At 48.7% G+C, this 23,819-nt stretch overlaps 1 pseudogene; it reads left to right on the top strand.

Moving 5' to 3' along the window:
- The first annotated feature begins 8,985 nt into the window (after nucleotides 1-8,985).
- Nucleotides 8,986-22,192, top strand: LOC130684480 (glutathione S-transferase omega-2-like; annotated as a pseudogene).
- Nucleotides 22,193-23,819: the final 1,627 nt, after the last annotated feature.

The following is a 23,819-nucleotide window of genomic DNA, read 5'->3' as shown; positions in this document are numbered from 1 at the left end:
CAGACCCACCGGCCCCCGGGCACCCGTGCTGCCGCTTCATCATAGTAGGCTGCCTGGGTCTGCTCTCACCCCACTGCCTTCCTGGGCGGTGAGCTCCTCCAGGGCCAGGGTGGGCTTGTCTGTCAGGACATCCCCAAAGCGTCTGATGGAGACCAAAAGCAGGGCTGCCCGCTCATTGCAGTGAGGCCCCACGAACGATGTGTTTCCTGCAGCAAGTATGCACCAGGGGGCCTCTCGTGACCTCGAGAGATTCCCACCTTGGGTTTCTAGACATGAAATCACGGGAGCATGTTAACGATACAAATGCAGCCTAACCATTTCCCACAGCGAAGCCGCCCTCACATGCAGTCTGATGTTGGCTTGGCTTGAGCTAGTATTTCTCCCAATTTCCAGCATCCCCAAGCTCCATCTCACCCTCAGAGCACTGGCAAGTAAGGAACATTAACATCCATCTCAGGGCAGGGGTACTAGAACTCCCCAAACTTGTCCCCATTCTTGCCCCACCACTGTGTTCTCTGACCCCTGCCTCCACACAGAGTAGCGAATGCCAAGAACAGCCACACTTTCACTGTGGGGAGGGGAGGGCTGGAGGAAAGCAGGCTCCAGACAACAGCAAAAAGGGGCTTCATGGGGAGAGACTGGAGGGGGTGGAGTAGGAACCAGGGAGTAAATACAAAGGGAAACAAAGTGGAGACAAAGCGCTCCCTTGGCCACCCGCTTCCCCTCTCACAGATGAGCAGGGGATGGAAGGAATTAAACAGACTGCTGGCACCACCTTCCTTGTGACCCTTAGATGGGAACAAGAGACCAGGTCAGAAAGTCAACCTGGCCTCTCAGGCACAGGGAGGACGGCCCCCAGCGCTTTTCCACAGCCACAGCAAAAGGCCAGTTTCCCCACTGGCCCTCCAAACCCCACTGCCCACCCCCTACGTCTTACTCACATCCTGGCTTAGAGGGTTGCTAGTCCCCAAACAGTGCAATCCTAGGCTCTCCCACTGTGGTCCCCTGAAGCTTGGGCAGTACCTGACACAAAGCCTGGGCCACAGCTGTGCTGGGGAGAGGGGTGGGGAGGAAGGGAAGCCCTCTGGGCCTCACACACACACACTCACTCACATACACATGTTCTATGCCTGCAAATATCTAAAAACCCTTTCATCTTAATAGAGGCGGACAGCAAGAGACACAAAGGCAAGAGGGAGGCCAACTCAGCTGTAAAAAACGTCAGGGTTTGTGGCTGGCTTCTCTGCTTGTGTTCTGGGCTGCTTGGGCCACACAACAGAGCCAGGCGTCAGCCTGCACTCCCACACCAGGGTCCCATTGGTCAGAGCAAACCAGTTCTCTTTCTCCTTGGAAAGCAGAGCACCTAGACACAAGGCCAGGAACAGTCAGCAAAATTACCCCCAGGATCATCCATGAATGCAGTCACACTTCCTGTGGCTGCACAAAATAACAACCTACAGTCACAAGGTTTTCCAGCCACGGGGGTGGAGTGATTCCTGTGCTCTGCCGAGGCTGCACCCGGCACACAGGAGGTGTCCCTAAACTACAGGTACACATGAGTGAGGCTGTGCAGCAAGCAACCCTGCCTGCCACCAAGTTCCAAGTTGCAGGATATAAGTCCTGTTCCAAAACCACCCAGAAGGAAACAGCCCAAAGGTCTTCCACTCAGAAGAGCTTAACACTTTGCAGAGGCTTAGCATACAGCAGGGAAGGAATGGGCCAAACTCTGCAATCAGAAGGCCTGAGTCTGAATCCTGATTGTCCCACTTGTGACAACAGTACCTACTTGATGGCATGGTAGTTGCATGGCCGTGCTCTGCACAGGATGTGACCGGCATTGGTATTCGTGACAAGGGCAGGTCTCTTTGATTTGTTAAATCCTGTTTGGGAGCATCACAGGGACTCCTCTGGGAAGAAGAGGTGACCAACATCCCTGCCCAGGTCCAGAAGCCCAGGGCTATTGCTAAATTGCCTCCTCCACCTGCCCATTTCCTCCTAAAGGCTCCAGGGGCTGCCACAGAGGGAAGCAGGAAACGTGGCGCCTGGGACGCTCACAGCTCCCTCCCTCCCATCTGGCCGCATCCACACTGACACCTGCACAATTTCTGAGCACCTAGAAGGAGGAACCAGTGTTCATCTCTGATGCCTGGCATTAAAGATGCAGGCGCTCCAAGAATACTTGCTGAATGAATGAATGAATGGAGTCAGGACTGGGAAAAGAACCTCCCCTCATTGCTTTTACTCCCAGAAGCAGGAATTTGAAATGGAAATGGAATGGAATTCTTAGATTATGTAACTTCTAAGCGTTTTTTTTTTTTTTCCTGGGAGGCATGTGGAAGTCAGACAAAGTGCTTACAGTGGCTGAGTTCCTTGGGAAATGTGAGCAAAAAGCCCTCCCAGACACAGCCCTTGGCCACTTTGGGTCTGGAGGGCCTTCATCTTTCTGCAGGCTGACTTACTAGCAATGTTACCAACTAAATGAGCTGGGAATGAACCCTGACAGAAGTTTATCTGACCACCACCCCCTCCACCGCCGCCTCTCTTCTTGACACCTACCTTCTTGCTTGAGAGTCTTACACAATCTGAAGATAAATGGGGGATTACAGGGCAAACTAAGAGAAGCAGCAGAGAAGCAATTCGTAGAGTGATGAGCAATTCTCTCTTTCTGGAGAAAACCAGACAAGTCGCATGGCCCCAGCACCCCATGGGAGGGTTTAGTAAATAGCAAACAATGCACCTCATTTATTGAGATTTAAGCATTGTGCAAAATGCTTTACATGTATCATCCTCAAAGTAAACCTCGGAAAGAGGCACTGTCCTCATTTTACACATAAGGAAACTGAGTCACAGAGCAGTTGAGGCCACATACTCAGCATCACAGAGCCAGGATTTGAACCCAGGACTGTCCAACTTTCAAGCCTTTGGTCTTGCCATAATGCTGTGCTCAGTGACCTGGCATCTGTGAAACAGCAGACGTGTGTCTATGGACTTCCCCTGGTATTGCTTAGGGAAAGGTGGGTGACAATTTAGGAGAAATATGGGCATGAAGCAGGGAAATGAGGTTTGAACTTGAGGCTCCTTCTGCCCAGAGGTTCTGGGAGTATGACCAGGGATATCTGAGATGGCTTTTTTGCTGACAGGACGGGGCAGCCTTCTCTGCAGTGGATTAGAGAAAGGGAGTGAGGGGTCTTCTGATATTGGCTGGTACATTTTGGGGTGAGGCATCAGGGAGGATATAGTATGGATGCCCTGGGAGCATTTTGGGGTGGCACACAGTGGTGGGGCCAAGGCATCCCCACTCTCTCCCTTTCCAGCACACACATGCAGTCCTGCCTCCTCACTGACCCTGGAACAAATCTCAGCAAAGGACCTTTTCATGAACTTCAGGCAGGTCCCCTAACTGCTAGTAAGAAGCCTACTGAAGCAGGTTCCCAGGAGAACAGTTTGTTAGGAGCATGTGGTTTTGCACCATCAAGCAGGGCCAAAATGATGACACCTTCCCTTTGGTTTGAGGCAGGCTGGTAGGAGACTGTCCTGTGTCTGGTGCAGGGAAATGACCTGGAAGAAAGCAGGAGCAGCCCAGGAGAGCTTCAAAGCTGAGCCCTCCTCCCACTGTGTTACTGATCGGGACATGAGACATTTGAGAATTATGGGCTTTGTGTTTTTTCTAGAGACTTCCACCTGAGGGTCTCAAAGTAGTCTGAATATTATCAGATACTGGCTGTTACTAAACCCAGTAAACAGAAGGGAATCTGAGCTCCACCTCCTGATATCACAGACTGAGTCCAGCAGAAGGGGACCTGGCGGGAGTGACGGCTGATCATTGTCCGCTCACGTCTGACACTCAGACTGGGGGATTCTCGTCTTTGGTAGGACACAGTTGACACCCTTGGTTGTCCTATCTACAACCACTCCCCAGATCTCGAGTATATCTCAAACACCTCCAAATTACTGCATGAACTACCTGGGAGGAAGGGTGTCCTGCAGGTTTTATTTAACCCACCTAGATATCTAGGAGCCTGCTAGAGCTGGTGTGAGACCCTGCTTCCATTTCCAGTTGGCGCCTACTCTTGGGGCAGTGGATTCCAGGCATTCCTTCTCTTGGTGTGCATTCAAAACTCCACGAGGCCACCAGATCGCTAGCACAGCACCTTGCACATCATAGGTGCACAATAAATACTTGCTTCATTACAGAATGAAGGCTCTCTTTGACCCCCTGAACCTCCCCACCCATCCAGTAAGGACATGAGTATCCTTTTCTCACTTTCCTTCGAGGGTGAGGTTGAAAAAGGGAAAGCCCCTTTTCTGATCTCCCCATCACGGCTCCAGACTGCTCTTCGCCTACTCCCGTCACATTCAGGCTGTAGAAAGGAGGCTCAGAGCCATGGAAGCTGCCAGAGGCCCTGGAAGAAGCTGTGCTTTGTTCCAGGTCACAGCTCAGAGAACTAAACAAGACTGCAGCTGTCTGCACTGCACTGTACTGTATTCCCTGCGGCTGACCCCAAGGCCTGAAGACCCTCCATCTGCCCTCTTTCCCTTGCCCACTCTCTGCCAGACACACCTGTGGTACTCCTCCTGTGCACCTTCCCTTCAATAGGCGTCTTACAGTTGGGGTGCTTCTTGTTCCTCCCTGTCTACCTTGAGGTGAAGGGTTCTTCTTGTTCCTCCCTGTCTACCTTGAGGTGAAGGGTGGTTCTGGTTCCTCCCTGTCTACCTTGAGGTGAAGGGTGCTTCTTGTTCCTCTCTGTCTACGTTGAGGTGAAGGGGTTGCCTTGGCAACAGTGATGTCCCTTGTGAGGTGCTTGCATTCCACTGATGTCACAGAGTAGGCCACACAGATGGAGGGGGGATGCACATTCTACAGGAAATATTCACAGACCCCAAAACTGCTCATGAGGTTCTTACAGACCTCTTGGGCGCTCCAAAATGACCCTCCTTCCTCTTCTAGAAAACCTTCCCTCCTCTCTGTCCCCTCTGGCTGCCTGTGCAGGACATGCATCAAACCTGACTTTCCCTTTCCAAGAGTTGGCCAAAAAGTCAGGACAAGCAGCTTTGTCCTCCACTCTGAACAAACCAAGCGCAAGAGAACCGATAACTCCTTCCTTCTCACCATCTGGGGCAGTCTGGGTCCCCAGTGCCTTGCCCTTTCCCCAAGCTTTAGAGGAGGGAGCAGTGGCACTGATGGGGACGTTGGGGGCCCAATTCAGTAGACAATATAGATCCTTCATTGACCACTGTTGTCTTGAGACGCTACTGCTACCTGGATTATGGGTCTGTGCCGGGCACGGTGCTCAGCGCTACCTATGCATGTCCTACAAAGGGTTATTCCCATTTTACCAATGAGGAAACTGAGGCTTGGAATAGAACATTTGCCCAAATACAGAGAACATCCAACTACTGAGCAGGGAGTCAGGACGCAGCCCAAGTCTGCCGTACTTCAAAGCCCATGCGAGTGACACCTCCTTGGTTCTGAGGCTCCTGGAGACTGGCTTACTAGAGATGACCCATGAGGGGAGCCCTTAAAGCCCAAAGAGGCCATTTGGGCTGGCCAGCTGGCCTGAGGCAGCCAAAGCAAGCATGACCTTAGGATGGCTTCACTGCATTCGCATGCTGGGGCTGCAGTAAGTGGTCAGCCCCGGCCCTTCCACTTTCCCAAGCCTTTGCTCAGATAGGGACCACGTTTCCTTGCTCTGTGCTTGGCTTCCCGCTGACCCATCCGGGCCACCTAACCATCTTCTAGATTTGCATAAGCATTAACCCCTGTGGCCTGGCCCACCAATCCTGAAACTGTATAGGAGTTACTCAATTTTGGCAAATGCAAGTCTGTGTAACTGGGAGATAATGCTTATAAAACACTAAACAAAATTAGTAAATAAAATAAAAATCACAAAATTATGAAAGAGGAAAAGGAGAAATGCTACCAAGTAAACCCTGCCCCTGAGGCACTGGCCAAAGAGATGTACAAAGCCAGACTGACTGGAATACTGGTCTACCTGGCCGGTACCTGTCCACGGGTTAGAGGACCACAGAAATGAACAAAGACCCCGCTATTGGACCTCATTCCCTGACTCCTCCTGCCCTGCTCCAGTGCCACCTTTGCCAAGCATAAGCTGCCTTCTCATCTTTGGTTCCCATGTGGCTTGCCCAGGACACAGGGAACATATCTCTTCTCGTCTGTATGATGTTCACAAAGTCTCCTTGCAAATTAATAAACTAGCATTGTTTTGTACACCCACTTCTGGGAACTTGTTGAGGTGGCTCAGTAGCCCAAGTCCAAACTATCCTGAAAATACTGGAGGTAAAGTTTCTCTGAGTGTGCACAGCTAAAAGCCAGACCCTGGGACAGTAGACATGACCCAGGTAAACACCACCCTTAATGGGAAATCTACTGGGCACCAGCTGGCCCTGCCCAGGGGACATCGATACATCTTAGTAGCTGCGAAGCTTAGTTTGTTTAAAATACCGACTATAGACTGTAGTATTAATATGCTCTACTCTGTTCTAGCCAATTAAATGCTGAGATATAAAGGGTGGAAAGTAAGTGATCATACATAATGGAGCTGTGAAATGGAGTTTTGGGAAAGGTTTCCTGAATGAGCTTGGGAAGGACATTTGTGGGTGAACAGGACCTGGATGGGGAAGGGAAGAGGGTACACGTAGGGACTGGGGGATGGGAAGCTGTCTGGACCCTCTCCACCTTGTTCCACTCCTGGGGACATTCTCTGCTTAGGTGAGGGGCCCGGCATAGCTGTGGTCTCCCCAATCCCACCACGCACATCATACCAGAAGGCACTTACTCATCACCCTCATGGCAGGCCACGAACTGGATTTGCCACCCCACACCGCCCAGTGATTAAGTAGGAAAGACATTAGATGCTGGGTTTCAGTCTCCTATCAGCTTTCAAAGCCAGACTTGATCTTTCTTTCCTTGCTTTCTGCTGCCAGGTAAGTTTTCTATTTTCCAGGACACAGTTGACACCCTTGGTTGTCCTCTCTACCACCACTCCCCAGACCTCGAGTATATCACAAACACCTCCGAATTACTGCATGAGCTACCTGGGAGGAAGGGAACCTGCAGGTTTAATTTAACCCACCTAGATGTCTAGGAGCCTGCTAGAGCTGGTGTGAGACCCTGCTTCCATTTCCAGTTGGCGCCTACTCTTGGGGCAGTGGATTCCAGGCATTCCTTCTCTTGGTGTGCATTCAAAACTCCACGAGGCCACCAGATCGCTAGCACAGCACCTTGCACATCATAGGTGCACAATAAATACTTGCTTCATTACAGAATGAAGGCTCTCTTTGACCCCCTGAACCTCCCCACCCATCCAGTAAGGACATGAGTATCCTTTTCTCACTTTCCTTCGAGGGTGAGGTTGAAAAAGGGAAAGCCCCTTTTCTGATCTCCCCATCACGGCTCCAGACTGCTCTTCGCCTACTCCCGTCACATTCAGGCTGTAGAAAGGAGGCTCAGAGCCATGGAAGCTGCCAGAGGCCCTGGAAGAAGCTGTGCTTTGTTCCAGGTCACAGCTCAGAGAACTAAACAAGACTGCAGCTGTCTGCACTGCACTGTACTGTATTCCCTGCGGCTGACCCCAAGGCCTGAAGACCCTCCATCTGCCCTCTTTCCCTTGCCCACTCTCTGCCAGACACACCTGTGGTACTCCTCCTGTGCACCTTCCCTTCAATAGGCGTCTTACAGTTGGGGTGCTTCTTGTTCCTCCCTGTCTACCTTGAGGTGAAGGGTTCTTCTTGTTCCTCCCTGTCTACCTTGAGGTGAAGGGTGGTTCTGGTTCCTCCCTGTCTACCTTGAGGTGAAGGGTGCTTCTTGTTCCTCTCTGTCTACGTTGAGGTGAAGGGGTTGCCTTGGCAACAGTGATGTCCCTTGTGAGGTGCTTGCATTCCACTGATGTCACAGAGTAGGCCACACAGATGGAGGGGGGATGCACATTCTACAGGAAATATTCACAGACCCCAAAACTGCTCATGAGGTTCTTACAGACCTCTTGGGCGCTCCAAAATGACCCTCCTTCCTCTTCTAGAAAACCTTCCCTCCTCTCTGTCCCCTCTGGCTGCCTGTGCAGGACATGCATCAAACCTGACTTTCCCTTTCCAAGAGTTGGCCAAAAAGTCAGGACAAGCAGCTTTGTCCTCCACTCTGAACAAACCAAGCGCAAGAGAACCGATAACTCCTTCCTTCTCACCATCTGGGGCAGTCTGGGTCCCCAGTGCCTTGCCCTTTCCCCAAGCTTTAGAGGAGGGAGCAGTGGCACTGATGGGGACGTTGGGGGCCCAATTCAGTAGACAATATAGATCCTTCATTGACCACTGTTGTCTTGAGACGCTACTGCTACCTGGATTATGGGTCTGTGCCGGGCACGGTGCTCAGCGCTACCTATGCATGTCCTACAAAGGGTTATTCCCATTTTACCAATGAGGAAACTGAGGCTTGGAATAGAACATTTGCCCAAATACAGAGAACATCCAACTACTGAGCAGGGAGTCAGGACGCAGCCCAAGTCTGCCGTACTTCAAAGCCCATGCGAGTGACACCTCCTTGGTTCTGAGGCTCCTGGAGACTGGCTTACTAGAGATGACCCATGAGGGGAGCCCTTAAAGCCCAAAGAGGCCATTTGGGCTGGCCAGCTGGCCTGAGGCAGCCAAAGCAAGCATGACCTTAGGATGGCTTCACTGCATTCGCATGCTGGGGCTGCAGTAAGTGGTCAGCCCCGGCCCTTCCACTTTCCCAAGCCTTTGCTCAGATAGGGACCACGTTTCCTTGCTCTGTGCTTGGCTTCCCGCTGACCCATCCGGGCCACCTAACCATCTTCTAGATTTGCATAAGCATTAACCCCTGTGGCCTGGCCCACCAATCCTGAAACTGTATAGGAGTTACTCAATTTTGGCAAATGCAAGTCTGTGTAACTGGGAGATAATGCTTATAAAACACTAAACAAAATTAGTAAATAAAATAAAAATCACAAAATTATGAAAGAGGAAAAGGAGAAATGCTACCAAGTAAACCCTGCCCCTGAGGCACTGGCCAAAGAGATGTACAAAGCCAGACTGACTGGAATACTGGTCTACCTGGCCGGTACCTGTCCACGGGTTAGAGGACCACAGAAATGAACAAAGACCCCGCTATTGGACCTCATTCCCTGACTCCTCCTGCCCTGCTCCAGTGCCACCTTTGCCAAGCATAAGCTGCCTTCTCATCTTTGGTTCCCATGTGGCTTGCCCAGGACACAGGGAACATATCTCTTCTCGTCTGTATGATGTTCACAAAGTCTCCTTGCAAATTAATAAACTAGCATTGTTTTGTACACCCACTTCTGGGAACTTGTTGAGGTGGCTCAGTAGCCCAAGTCCAAACTATCCTGAAAATACTGGAGGTAAAGTTTCTCTGAGTGTGCACAGCTAAAAGCCAGACCCTGGGACAGTAGACATGACCCAGGTAAACACCACCCTTAATGGGAAATCTACTGGGCACCAGCTGGCCCTGCCCAGGGGACATCGATACATCTTAGTAGCTGCGAAGCTTAGTTTGTTTAAAATACCGACTATAGACTGTAGTATTAATATGCTCTACTCTGTTCTAGCCAATTAAATGCTGAGATATAAAGGGTGGAAAGTAAGTGATCATACATAATGGAGCTGTGAAATGGAGTTTTGGGAAAGGTTTCCTGAATGAGCTTGGGAAGGACATTTGTGGGTGAACAGGACCTGGATGGGGAAGGGAAGAGGGTACACGTAGGGACTGGGGGATGGGAAGCTGTCTGGACCCTCTCCACCTTGTTCCACTCCTGGGGACATTCTCTGCTTAGGTGAGGGGCCCGGCATAGCTGTGGTCTCCCCAATCCCACCACGCACATCATACCAGAAGGCACTTACTCATCACCCTCATGGCAGGCCACGAACTGGATTTGCCACCCCACACCGCCCAGTGATTAAGTAGGAAAGACATTAGATGCTGGGTCTCAGTCTCCTATCAGCTTTCAAAGCCAGACTTGATCTTTCTTTCCTTGCTTTCTGCTGCCAGGTAAGTTTTCTATTTTCCAGGACACAGTTGACACCCTTGGTTGTCCTCTCTACCACCACTCCCCAGACCTCGAGTATATCACAAACACCTCCGAATTACTGCATGAGCTACCTGGGAGGAAGGGAACCTGCAGGTTTAATTTAACCCACCTAGATGTCTAGGAGCCTGCTAGAGCTGGTGTGAGACCCTGCTTCCATTTCCAGTTGGCGCCTACTCTTGGGGCAGTGGATTCCAGGCATTCCTTCTCTTGGTGTGCATTCAAAACTCCACGAGGCCACCAGATCGCTAGCACAGCACCTTGCACATCATAGGTGCACAATAAATACTTGCTTCATTACAGAATGAAGGCTCTCTTTGACCCCCTGAACCTCCCCACCCATCCAGTAAGGACATGAGTATCCTTTTCTCACTTTCCTTCGAGGGTGAGGTTGAAAAAGGGAAAGCCCCTTTTCTGATCTCCCCATCACGGCTCCAGACTGCTCTTCGCCTACTCCCGTCACATTCAGGCTGTAGAAAGGAGGCTCAGAGCCATGGAAGCTGCCAGAGGCCCTGGAAGAAGCTGTGCTTTGTTCCAGGTCACAGCTCAGAGAACTAAACAAGACTGCAGCTGTCTGCACTGCACTGTACTGTATTCCCTGCGGCCGACCCCAAGGCCTGAAGACCCTCCATCTGCCCTCTTTCCCTTGCCCACTCTCTGCCAGACACACCTGTGGTACTCCTCCTGTGCACCTTCCCTTCAATAGGCGTCTTACAGTTGGGGTGCTTCTTGTTCCTCCCTGTCTACCTTGAGGTGAAGGGTTCTTCTTGTTCCTCCCTGTCTACCTTGAGGTGAAGGGTGGTTCTGGTTCCTCCCTGTCTACCTTGAGGTGAAGGGTGCTTCTTGTTCCTCTCTGTCTACGTTGAGGTGAAGGGGTTGCCTTGGCAACAGTGATGTCCCTTGTGAGGTGCTTGCATTCCACTGATGTCACAGAGTAGGCCACACAGATGGAGGGGGGATGCACATTCTACAGGAAATATTCACAGACCCCAAAACTGCTCATGAGGTTCTTACAGACCTCTTGGGCGCTCCAAAATGACCCTCCTTCCTCTTCTAGAAAACCTTCCCTCCTCTCTGTCCCCTCTGGCTGCCTGTGCAGGACATGCATCAAACCTGACTTTCCCTTTCCAAGAGTTGGCCAAAAAGTCAGGACAAGCAGCTTTGTCCTCCACTCTGAACAAACCAAGCGCAAGAGAACCGATAACTCCTTCCTTCTCACCATCTGGGGCAGTCTGGGTCCCCAGTGCCTTGCCCTTTCCCCAAGCTTTAGAGGAGGGAGCAGTGGCACTGATGGGGACGTTGGGGGCCCAATTCAGTAGACAATATAGATCCTTCATTGACCACTGTTGTCTTGAGACGCTACTGCTACCTGGATTATGGGTCTGTGCCGGGCACGGTGCTCAGCGCTACCTATGCATGTCCTACAAAGGGTTATTCCCATTTTACCAATGAGGAAACTGAGGCTTGGAATAGAACATTTGCCCAAATACAGAGAACATCCAACTACTGAGCAGGGAGTCAGGACGCAGCCCAAGTCTGCCGTACTTCAAAGCCCATGCGAGTGACACCTCCTTGGTTCTGAGGCTCCTGGAGACTGGCTTACTAGAGATGACCCATGAGGGGAGCCCTTAAAGCCCAAAGAGGCCATTTGGGCTGGCCAGCTGGCCTGAGGCAGCCAAAGCAAGCATGACCTTAGGATGGCTTCACTGCATTCGCATGCTGGGGCTGCAGTAAGTGGTCAGCCCCGGCCCTTCCACTTTCCCAAGCCTTTGCTCAGATAGGGACCACGTTTCCTTGCTCTGTGCTTGGCTTCCCGCTGACCCATCCGGGCCACCTAACCATCTTCTAGATTTGCATAAGCATTAACCCCTGTGGCCTGGCCCACCAATCCTGAAACTGTATAGGAGTTACTCAATTTTGGCAAATGCAAGTCTGTGTAACTGGGAGATAATGCTTATAAAACACTAAACAAAATTAGTAAATAAAATAAAAATCACAAAATTATGAAAGAGGAAAAGGAGAAATGCTACCAAGTAAACCCTGCCCCTGAGGCACTGGCCAAAGAGATGTACAAGCCAGACTGACTGGAATACTGGTCTACCTGGCCGGTACCTGTCCACGGGTTAGAGGACCACAGAAATGAACAAAGACCCCGCTATTGGACCTCATTCCCTGACTCCTCCTGCCCTGCTCCAGTGCCACCTTTGCCAAGCATAAGCTGCCTTCTCATCTTTGGTTCCCATGTGGCTTGCCCAGGACACAGGGAACATATCTCTTCTCGTCTGTATGATGTTCACAAAGTCTCCTTGCAAATTAATAAACTAGCATTGTTTTGTACACCCACTTCTGGGAACTTGTTGAGGTGGCTCAGTAGCCCAAGTCCAAACTATCCTGAAAATACTGGAGGTAAAGTTTCTCTGAGTGTGCACAGCTAAAAGCCAGACCCTGGGACAGTAGACATGACCCAGGTAAACACCACCCTTAATGGGAAATCTACTGGGCACCAGCTGGCCCTGCCCAGGGGACATCGATACATCTTAGTAGCTGCGAAGCTTAGTTTGTTTAAAATACCGACTATAGACTGTAGTATTAATATGCTCTACTCTGTTCTAGCCAATTAAATGCTGAGATATAAAGGGTGGAAAGTAAGTGATCATACATAATGGAGCTGTGAAATGGAGTTTTGGGAAAGGTTTCCTGAATGAGCTTTGGAAGGATATTTGTGGGTGAACAGGACCTGGATGGGGAAGGGAAGAGGGTACACGTAGGGACTGGGGGATGGGAAGCTGTCTGGACCCTCTCCACCTTGTTCCACTCCTGGGGACATTCTCTGCTTAGGTGAGGGGCCCGGCATAGCTGTGGTCTCCCCAATCCCACCACGCACATCATACCAGAAGGCACTTACTCATCACCCTCATGGCAGGCCACGAACTGGATTTGCCACCCCACACCGCCCAGTGATTAAGTAGGAAAGACATTAGATGCTGGGTCTCAGTCTCCTATCAGCTTTCAAAGCCAGACTTGATCTTTCTTTCCTTGCTTTCTGCTGCCAGGTAAGTTTTCTATTTTCCAGGACACAGTTGACACCCTTGGTTGTCCTCTCTACCACCACTCCCCAGACCTCGAGTATATCACAAACACCTCCGAATTACTGCATGAGCTACCTGGGAGGAAGGGAACCTGCAGGTTTAATTTAACCCACCTAGATGTCTAGGAGCCTGCTAGAGCTGGTGTGAGACCCTGCTTCCATTTCCAGTTGGCGCCTACTCTTGGGGCAGTGGATTCCAGGCATTCCTTCTCTTGGTGTGCATTCAAAACTCCACGAGGCCACCAGATCGCTAGCACAGCACCTTGCACATCATAGGTGCACAATAAATACTTGCTTCATTACAGAATGAAGGCTCTCTTTGACCCCCTGAACCTCCCCACCCATCCAGTAAGGACATGAGTATCCTTTTCTCACTTTCCTTCGAGGGTGAGGTTGAAAAAGGGAAAGCCCCTTTTCTGATCTCCCCATCACGGCTCCAGACTGCTCTTCGCCTACTCCCGTCACATTCAGGCTGTAGAAAGGAGGCTCAGAGCCATGGAAGCTGCCAGAGGCCCTGGAAGAAGCTGTGCTTTGTTCCAGGTCACAGCTCAGAGAACTAAACAAGACTGCAGCTGTCTGCACTGCACTGTACTGTATTCCCTGCGGCTGACCCCAAGGCCTGAAGACCCTCCATCTGCCCTCTTTCCCTTGCCCACTCTCTGCCAGACACACCTGTGGTACTCCTCCTGTGCACCTTCCCTTCAATAGGCGTCTTACAGTTGGGGTGCTTCTTGTTCCTCCCTGTCTACCTTGAGGTGAAGGGTTCTTCTTGTTCCTCCCTGTCTACCTTGAGGTGAAGGGTGGTTCTGGTTCCTCCCTGTCTACCTTGAGGTGAAGGGTGCTTCTTGTTCCTCTCTGTCTACGTTGAGGTGAAGGGGTTGCCTTGGCAACAGTGATGTCCCTTGTGAGGTGCTTGCATTCCACTGATGTCACAGAGTAGGCCACACAGATGGAGGGGGGATGCACATTCTACAGGAAATATTCACAGACCCCAAAACTGCTCATGAGGTTCTTACAGACCTCTTGGGCGCTCCAAAATGACCCTCCTTCCTCTTCTAGAAAACCTTCCCTCCTCTCTGTCCCCTCTGGCTGCCTGTGCAGGACATGCATCAAACCTGACTTTCCCTTTCCAAGAGTTGGCCAAAAAGTCAGGACAAGCAGCTTTGTCCTCCACTCTGAACAAACCAAGCGCAAGAGAACCGATAACTCCTTCCTTCTCACCATCTGGGGCAGTCTGGGTCCCCAGTGCCTTGCCCTTTCCCCAAGCTTTAGAGGAGGGAGCAGTGGCACTGATGGGGACGTTGGGGGCCCAATTCAGTAGACAATATAGATCCTTCATTGACCACTGTTGTCTTGAGACGCTACTGCTACCTGGATTATGGGTCTGTGCCGGGCACGGTGCTCAGCGCTACCTATGCATGTCCTACAAAGGGTTATTCCCATTTTACCAATGAGGAAACTGAGGCTTGGAATAGAACATTTGCCCAAATACAGAGAACATCCAACTACTGAGCAGGGAGTCAGGACGCAGCCCGAGTCTGCCGTACTTCAAAGCCCATGCGAGTCACACCTCCTTGGTTCTGGGGCTCCTGGAGACTGGCTTACTAGAGATGACCCATGAGGGGAGCCCTTAAAGCCCAAAGAGGCCATTTGGGCTGGCCAGCTGACCTGAGGCAGCCAAAGCAAGCACGACCTTCGGACAGCTTCACTGCATGCGCACGCTCGGGCTGCAGTAAGTGGTCAGCCCGGCCCTTCCACTTTCCCAAGCCTTTGCTCAGATAGGGACCACGTTTCCTTGCTCTGTGCTTGGCTTCCCGCTGACCCATCCGGGCCACCTAACCATCTTCTAGATTTGCATAAGCATTAACCCCTGTGGCCTGGCCCACCAATCCTGAAACTGTATAGGAGTTACTCAATTTTGGCAAATGCAAGTCTGTGTAACTGGGAGATAATGCTTATAAAACACTAAACAAAATTAGTAAATAAAATAAAAATCACAAAATTATGAAAGAGGAAAAGGAGAAATGCTACCAAGTAAACCCTGCCCCTGAGGCACTGGCCAAAGGGATGTACAGGCTAGACTGACTGGAATACTGGTCTACCTGGCCGGTACCTGTCCACGGGTTAGAGGACCACAGAAATGAACAAAGACCCCGCTATTATTGGACCTCATTCCCTGACTCCTCCTGCCCTGCTCCTGTGCCACCTTTGCCAAGCATAAGCTGCCTTCTCATCTTTGGTTCCCATGTGGCTTGCCCAGGACGCAGGGAACATATCTCTTCTAGTCTGCATGATGTTCTAAAAGTCTTCTTGCAAATTAATAAATTAGCTTTGTTTTATACACCCACTTGTGTGAACTTGTTGAGGTGGCTCAGTAGCCCAAGTCCAAACTATCCTGAGAATACTGGAGGTAAAGTTTCTCTGAGTGGGCATTTTTATGAAGATATTTAGATTCAGCTAACTTCTGTTGACCAGCCATTATGTGTTATACATCTGTTTTGGGACTTACATCCTGTCCTCTCCAGATTGTTATCAGCTTTAGCAGTTTATTCTAGTCAGGCTGTAGACTTTTTACGTTGTTTATCCCTAGTAGCTGTTCACTGGGCAAATAATTTCATTTTTCTAAGGTTGCTTTCTATTTTGTAAACCAGTAATCATACTAGTTGTCTAACTTAGTAGTTTGGGAATCAAATAAGGTAATCCATGGAAATCAGTCAGTTTGAGTGAGACATATACTTTTCTTTCCTTCTTTACCTGTCAAATCCTACAAAATCCATTTATTTACAAGCAGTTCCTCTTTCACCTCAATGCTGAAAAAATTGAAATTATCTTTCCACCTGCTAAATTTTAGGACCTCAGCTGATCAGGGTCAGAGCAAAGGCCAGCTATCTCCTTTATCTCACGGAGGTGGAAATGCTATCCAAGCAGCTCCTGTATTGCTAGGCCGTTGGCAATTTGACCTTAGAAACTGAAAGGTTTTTCTCTGCAATTTATGCTGAGGGTTGGAGAGAGCTTACAAATTTGTCTTTGCATCTAAGTATCTTGTTTCATCACCAATTTTTCAGAGCCAGAACTAGGGTGAGGCAAGTGAGGCAGTCACTGTCAGGACAGGGCAAGAGGTCAACACGGACAAGTTTTTCTTAACTGCTGTATCATGTAGAAGTGTGGCCTTATTAAGAAAAGCAAAAACAAACAAAACCTTTCTCATTTTACAGACGTGTGTAAGTGTCGTAGAAATACAGGAAGGAGGGCTTAGAATGGGAAAGAACATATTAGCATTACGTGGTCAATTCTCATTAAACCCCCTTGAAATATGTGCTGGACTTTAAGTGCCCATTCTTAACGGATTATTGATGTGGACGTGACCACCCCCCCCCGAATGCTCTACTAAAGAAGGGGTTTTCTTGCCCACTCTTCCTACTCTTTAGGCTTTCGAATAATCTGGGGTGATGCCTCTCTTGGTTAAGGTACCCTAGCTCTTGGCTCAGATCACATCCCCTCTGCCCCCCAGAGCTCAGTGGCTCAGTAATTGAATTTGGGGCAGGAGGCGTGGCTGAGGATAAGAGCAGGACCCTGGGGAAAGGTGAGTCCTGCGGGCAGCGGCCTGCGGGTGGGGGGCACTGCCAGGCTGGGGGATGCTTTCTCTGGAGGGAGTAGACCGACCTTGGCTCCCTTACCAGCACAGCGGGGAGGAACTTGATGGGTTCCTCTGCCCAAAAGCCACCTGCGAAACGAAAGTGACATCTCTGGGCCTCGGGAAGCGAAGCACGCGCAGCCGGCTTGGGGTCCTGGGAGGTGGGTGAGCTTATCCAACCACCGGGCTACATCCCTCCCTCTCCCCTCCCCCGCAGGACGCATACCCCCAGGGCCGGTGCCACAGGGCCTGATCCACAGCTACAGCACGCTGTTCTGCTCCTGTGTGCTCAGGACGCGCCTTGTCCTCGGGGCCAAAGGCATCTGGTGAGAAGCAGGGGGCGAAGTGCCCCACAGGGGCGGTTTAAAATTAGGGGCACCCTGCTCAGATTCCAGAGGGCTCTCTGTTGCTTTCTTCTGAGGCAAAGCCAATAAATGGTTAGCAAAGTGTTCTTTAGCGGCCTTCCTGAGATAGAGAGCTTTTTCTTAGAGTTGTGTCTGTGCCTTAAACTTTTAGGACAACTCAGCATAAACTGAATGATGGTGCTGGTGAGTGGGTTCGGGTTCCCCACCCCATCCCTCCCTTAAAGCTTGTGAAAGAAGGACACAGCTGAGGCCCTGGCTTTCTCTGACTTCTCCATAGCGGGTACCCCCGCCCACATCTCAGGCACCTTTAGATCAGCTCTGTTCTCTTCATTTCGCTTTCCAGCTCCAGCATTTTCTTATTTGCTGGTGACTTTCCTCACACCCAACCCCACCCCTACACTCACCCACACCTCACCACCACCCCACCCCCACTGGTAAGGTTTCGAGGTTAAGGACTTTCGTCTCCTTTGCTCTTGGTCTAGAGGAGGGCCTGGCACATAGTAAGTGCTTAAAAATATTTTTTTAATGAACAAATAGTTCCAAACAATGAAATAAAAGGGACTGCTATTGTCAGGTAGCTGCGTCTGGGGAGGTCGCTTCCTGTGCACTAGGTGAAACCTCAACCCAGGTCCGGGAGAGGTCTTTTCTCTGACTAAGAAAGACTTCTCGAGCAGGCCAGAGGAGTGTCGGTAAGGAAGGAATTACTAAAGTGAGACTTAGCAGCAAATGATAGCAGCTGTGCTGGCAGCAGAGCGCAAGGAAGAGCAGAGGGAGGGAAGGGAAGCTCATTGCATTCCTGCTCCTCATAGGGCAGATCCCTTGCCCACTCCTGAAACCAGGGTCTGCTTGAATCTGCACCGCGTGTTAACTAAGCTCCTACCACCCCAGGATATGGGGGAACCGCAGAGCACTGGATGGAGTCAGATTATCTTCTGAGAACTTCCCAAAGGCAAAGAAAGGAGATCTGGGGGCAGGCTGCTAAAGAGCGTGATTGTACAGCTGCAGTCCCGTCCTGATCACCCAGGTGATGGGAACTTGCAAGCCCAAATCAGAGATCTCAGCAGCCCTTCCCTACTTGTCTGAAGTAGGACAGAGAGAGAAGACTAGTGCTTAAGTCTAGAAAATTGAATGAAGTAGTGATACAAGAAAGACATTTACCACTGGAAGACCACAGAAACAAAATGCAGCAAGTTGAGCAGCAAGAAGTCTTTATTTAGGGCAAAGTACACACTTGAAGAAAGGGGATTATGGCCAACCTCGGAGAGGAGGTGCGGCTAAGGCTTTGGATTCTGTCTTTTAAGGTTTTCAAAAATGGGGCAAAGGGCTGGAGCAGGGGTGTGGTTAGGCGTTACATGTTGCCTCATGATGTCTGTCTCTGGTGAGAGACATCATGTCACCATCCAGTCTGTCCTCTAGATATTCTGTCAGCTTAATTTAACACAAGGAATTTCTCGATCATGTTCTCCAAGATAGTGGTTCCCCTCAAGCAGTGGGAACATATCATTTAGGACTGCTTGCCCTGCCATAAGACAGGGTAGGTTATTGGCCAATTACCATAAAATATGTTAGGAATCTTACCTCCTACCTCCCTGGTTTTTAAAATGAAATGGAATCTTGGCCTTAAGATGGAGTCCCTGCTGTTCTTACTGTGCTACTTATATCTGAGCATTTTCATTATAGGCAGGAAAATTAATCATGATGCTTGTTCCATGTCTCTGCCCTACCTCACTATCAAGAGGTGCCTTGAAGGTTCTGACATAGAAATGGGTATCTATCCTTCCATAAGGAATTTTGCAAGACCAGCTCCTGCAGGGAGTTCTGGATTTGGAAGGTAGAGCAACTTCCCTGGAATGGGGACTGTGTAATGCCACTGGCCTCAAAGCCAGTGGGTTGAGAACGTGTTACTCCAGACTTTCGGCTCTTGTCTCGGCGAGTCCATCATCAGGAGATAACTTCAGAGTTTCAGATTCATGTCAGAGAAATACAGAGACATTTTACATAAAATTATGTAATTCTGTTGTGTGATGTGTATAGCATGTATGCCCTGATTCTTCCCTCTGGCTCAATTCTAGTTGACCCTAATGTTCTCTATTTGAAGTAACAATCGCTTGATGTTTTACCCAGAATGACAAATTGGCTGCTTAGGAATTAATGTAAATATTTCTTTAGGGTAGAGTTTCTCAATGCTTTCACTATTGGCATTTGGGCCAGACAATTCTTTATTATGTGTTGGGGGTGTGGGGAGGTTTTCTGAGTGTTACTGGATATTTAGCGGTATCCCTGGTGTCTACCCTTAGGAGGTAGTTGAATCCCCTCTTCCTCCAGTTATCACAACCAAAAACATTATATCTCCAGACATTGCTATGTGTCCCTGGGGAATGGGACAAGATCACTCTTGGTTGAGAACCACTTTAGAATTTAAGACAATTACCTGAGCAAAGGGTATACACACTTATTTCCTTTAACCTATTTTAAACATATCTGAGCACCTCAATAAACTTTGTAGGCTTGAACCTCTAACAATAATTAAGAAGAAGAATTAAACAGTTATTGCACACTTATATACTAGGCACTGTCCTAAGCACTTTATAAGTATTCACTTATTTGATCTTTGCAACATGCCAAGAGGTGGATATAACTATTACCCCCATTTTACAGTTAAGGGCACTGAGCACAGGGAGGTTAAGGAATTCAGCCAAGATCACAAGCTAGACTGTCCAGACCCCAGGCGGTTTGATGCCAGCATTCATGCCCATAACTGCTAACACTTAACCATATGCTGTGGTGACCTGTTAAAGGCAGAGTTGTACTTTTGAGTTCTAAAAGCATGTGAGCTCTGAGTCAGACCTACTGGGCTCCCATTCTTGGCTCTGCTACTTCCTAGTGGTGATTTGGGGCAGGAGATTCAACCTCCCAGAAACAGGAATCACAAGGAGCACAGGAGACAAGGCACAGGCAACATTTAACACACACAACTGTAGGAAGGAAGACAATGAATGATATGGCTGTGCATTTTTCTTTGTAAAAGACCTAGATGTTAAAAAACTTACTGCAAATTTAAATTTTATAAATCGATTGCTTCTGCCTGGGTAAGTCTCTCGTTTTTGTTCTGCCTTATTTTCCCTCTGCTTTCTAAGACATGAAGTTATCAACATTAACGTGAGAAACAAGCCTGAATGGTACTACACAAAGCACCCTTTTGGCCAAATTCCTGGCCTGGAGAACAGCCAATGTCACCTGATCTATGAATCAGTCGTCGCTTGTGAGTACCTGGATGGCACTTACCCGGGAGGAAGCAGTAGCCCCATGAGCCTTATAAGCGAGCTTGCCGGAAGATGTTATTGGAGCTATTCTATCAGGTATATCCAATGTTTAAAACAACTTACACTCTATTTGGATGTCTTTCCCAAATTTCAGTCCATTTTTAAAGCTAAACGATTGGTGAAATTGTTTTGTTTTACTATGTGCGCCTTAGGAGGATAAGTGGCATAGAATCATAGTAGGTCTATCACCTGGCTTAACTGATAGACACTCTTCCATTTCAACTAGCAGTCTCAAGAGGTATGGTTATGGTGTAGTTATGACTGTGTGGCTTGAGATAGGAACACTGGACGGGCTGAAAACTGGTAGTGCCTGTATATATCTAAGGGACCTATCTAAGGTTTCAGGTAAAAAAAATAATGGGGTGTGAAGAAGGTAATGCACAGAAGGGGGTTGTCCTTTACGCAGAGCAAGAGTGTCAGCTCTTGGAAAATGTGGAGAAGAAAGACAAGGTGACACCTGTTGATAATGGGAAAAAAATGATGGAGAAATTTAAAAGTAGTTTTCTTTGAAAAGAAGTAAAAATAACTCAGTGATATTAATAGCTGACATGTATTGAGGACTTACGTTGTGCCAAACAGTATCGTCACTACTTTATAAATGTAACTCATGTGAGCCTCACTACTGCCCTTTAGGGTGAGTGCTATGATCGTATCCATTTTTCAGATGGGGACACTGAGGCGTAGAGAGATTAATTGCCCCGCCTAAGATTGTAGAGCACAGAAGTAGCTGATGAAGTAAGAAAACTGGAGAACCCCTTTTAAAGGACCTTGTTTTATCATGGTGTTGTGGTAAGGGGATTCCTGGCACCACCGGGATGCCCCTCAGAGACAGCTGAGGAGCCTGGGTATGGGTGTCAGCCTGTTAATTAGGGTGACACAGTTTAGGTTGCATTTTTAGGTGGAGCAGGAATGTGGAGTTCCCTCAGACTTCTCCACTGAGAGCCTCTGTCCTTTGTTTAGGCCCCACATTTGACCAAGCAATGGCTGGTACCATTGAGATGTGGGAGACAGTGTGCTGATCTGAAGCCAGCCCTGTGTCAGGAATTCAGCTCTCTTAAAGAGGTACAAAAAGAGGCCCCTCTCCTGGTCAGATATAGTGGAAGAAGTGATGCAGCGTCCACAATCTGCTCCCCCAGACACCCACTGCTTTCACGCACTTATTCTTTCTGCCAAACTTTGATAAGTTTGGCTACTAATCATCTAATTTTAACTTGGGAATGTTTACTCTCTGCTAACTGGCTCTGGAATTATTCTTGAAAATCTGGCAAGGAGTTGGGAAGGATATGTGGTGAATTTCTTCCTTTCCTGGAGTCACCACATCTGTTAACCACATACAGAGATCTGCTAAGTATGTCTGTATGGCTTCCTTAGCTTCTGCCAATGGGGCCAAGGTTTGGCTGCTAGGAAAAGAGACCTAACTACTGTAAATTTATCTTATAAGGGTTTATTCTCTCACATAAAAAAGGTAGAGGTAGGACAGTTCAGGGCAATTTTGATGGCTTCTTCATGAAGTCACCAGGAACTGAGTAATTTTCTTTCTGCTCTGTCATCTTTAGTGCAAGGCTATTCATCCTCACAGTGAGAAGACAGCTGTTGGAGCTGCAGCCATCACATCTAAGTTTCAGGTTGCAGAAAGGAGAACAGAAAAGAAGAAAATGGCCAAAGGCCATGCCCCTTTAGAGGGTTTTGCCAGAAGTCCTACTCAATGACTACTTAAATATCATTGGCCAGGACTTAATTGTATGGTCATAACTATCTGCAGAAGAGCCTGGGGAAATTACTCTTTCTTCTTGGGACACCCTAAATAAAATCAGGGTACTATAATTAAGAAAGAAGGGGAAAGTAGCTATGGGTGAGCATGGAGCAATCTCTGCTAGCAGATCCTTCATTAACCTTGCAATAATTGGGCTAGTTAACTCTTACCTCTAGAATAATCTGGAAGGTGGGTCTTTGACTTCCTTCATCTTTGTTCCAGAAACTGATATATTCCTTTTATGGTTGGGTTGTTACTCTGTGGGCAGCCAGACAATGCTGTTCTTTTCTCCTTAAGGGAAAGCTGATACTAATACTCTTCCATTTGACCTTTGTCAAGTGGAAACAGATTGAATTATTTATACTTCCAGCTACCTTGGATTTGTAGAGTTGCAACATTTATAGACAATAAACAGTCATGTGTAGTCAACCCTTGGTCCTGAGACCACAGACTGTGGTCTTGACTTTGGAGGCAGTATGATGTCGTGGAAAGAGTATGAGATCCTCGGCCGGCTTTACTGGATTCCAGAACCTTGGGCAAGCTTCTAGACCTCTCTCTGCTTGGTTTTCCACATTTATAGAGTGAAGGAGTGTTTTGAAAGGTGTATTTTCTGAGCCTCTAGGCTCTACAAAGGAATGGCCCAGCAAGGGGAGGTCTGGTGGGTAGGATCCTGCTTCACCCAGAACAGCCCTGCTTTTAACATCTTGTTTAACATGACATCTAATAAGGTAGCATCTGGGGAAGGAAATTTGAAAGCTCTTATACATAGAGCATTTTTAAGGTCTTTATTTTAAAGATTAGCCGAACTGATTCCATCATGCCTGGTTAACCTTCTTACAGATAAATGCTGGGCCAGGGAAAGGAGTTTTGAATTGAAACAGAACCCTCTGAATTCAAAGAAAATTGAAAACATATTTTGATCTGTCGCTCTCCTTCTCTACATTTGAATGATGGATGAACTCTGTAAATTGCAGATTGCTGCATAAATGTATAATGTGATGGTTCTTTTGTTGGGGCTCTTCCAGGGAAAGAGAACCCATCTTTTTGTGCCATGCAGTATGCTGCACGTGTTTGCATCCACCATCTCATTTAATCTTCCCAATAACCAGCTCAGGTAAATGGTACTGTGCCTACTTTACAGATGGGAGTAGCCTCTCTCTCTGCAGGTCCTGAGCTAGGTACTACATACCTAGGGATACAAAAAGTAAGCCAAGCTCTAGGAATACAAAAAGCTTGACTCTGGTCCTAGGACTGCAGAATGCAAAGACATTCACAGAGCTCAACGCCCCAAGTAGGGAGAGACAGACTGTTACACCCATTTAAAACTATGGTGTACGAAGTACTATGCTGCAGACATAGCTAAGAGAGAGACCTGGCGGTTTGCTGGGTGTGGACTAAGGCCTCTGTTGACTTCTCCAGGATGAAGCTGAGGCACAGAGCAGAAAGACTGGTGTGTCCAGCAAACAATAAGCAGAGAGAGGTTAGTGACCAGGGAGTTATTGGTAACAGGGAAATGTAGAGGTGGACCAGAGTCTGGTGCTAAAGGGCCTTTTCCACTGTGCCAAGGAAATTTGCACTTTGTA

This window comes from Manis pentadactyla, chromosome 8, assembly GCF_030020395.1.
Source record: "Manis pentadactyla isolate mManPen7 chromosome 8, mManPen7.hap1, whole genome shotgun sequence".
In the NCBI taxonomy this organism is placed as follows: domain Eukaryota; kingdom Metazoa; phylum Chordata; class Mammalia; order Pholidota; family Manidae; genus Manis; species Manis pentadactyla.
Note: the sequence above shows the minus strand (reverse complement) of the source record. Positions and strands in the feature narration are given on the sequence as shown.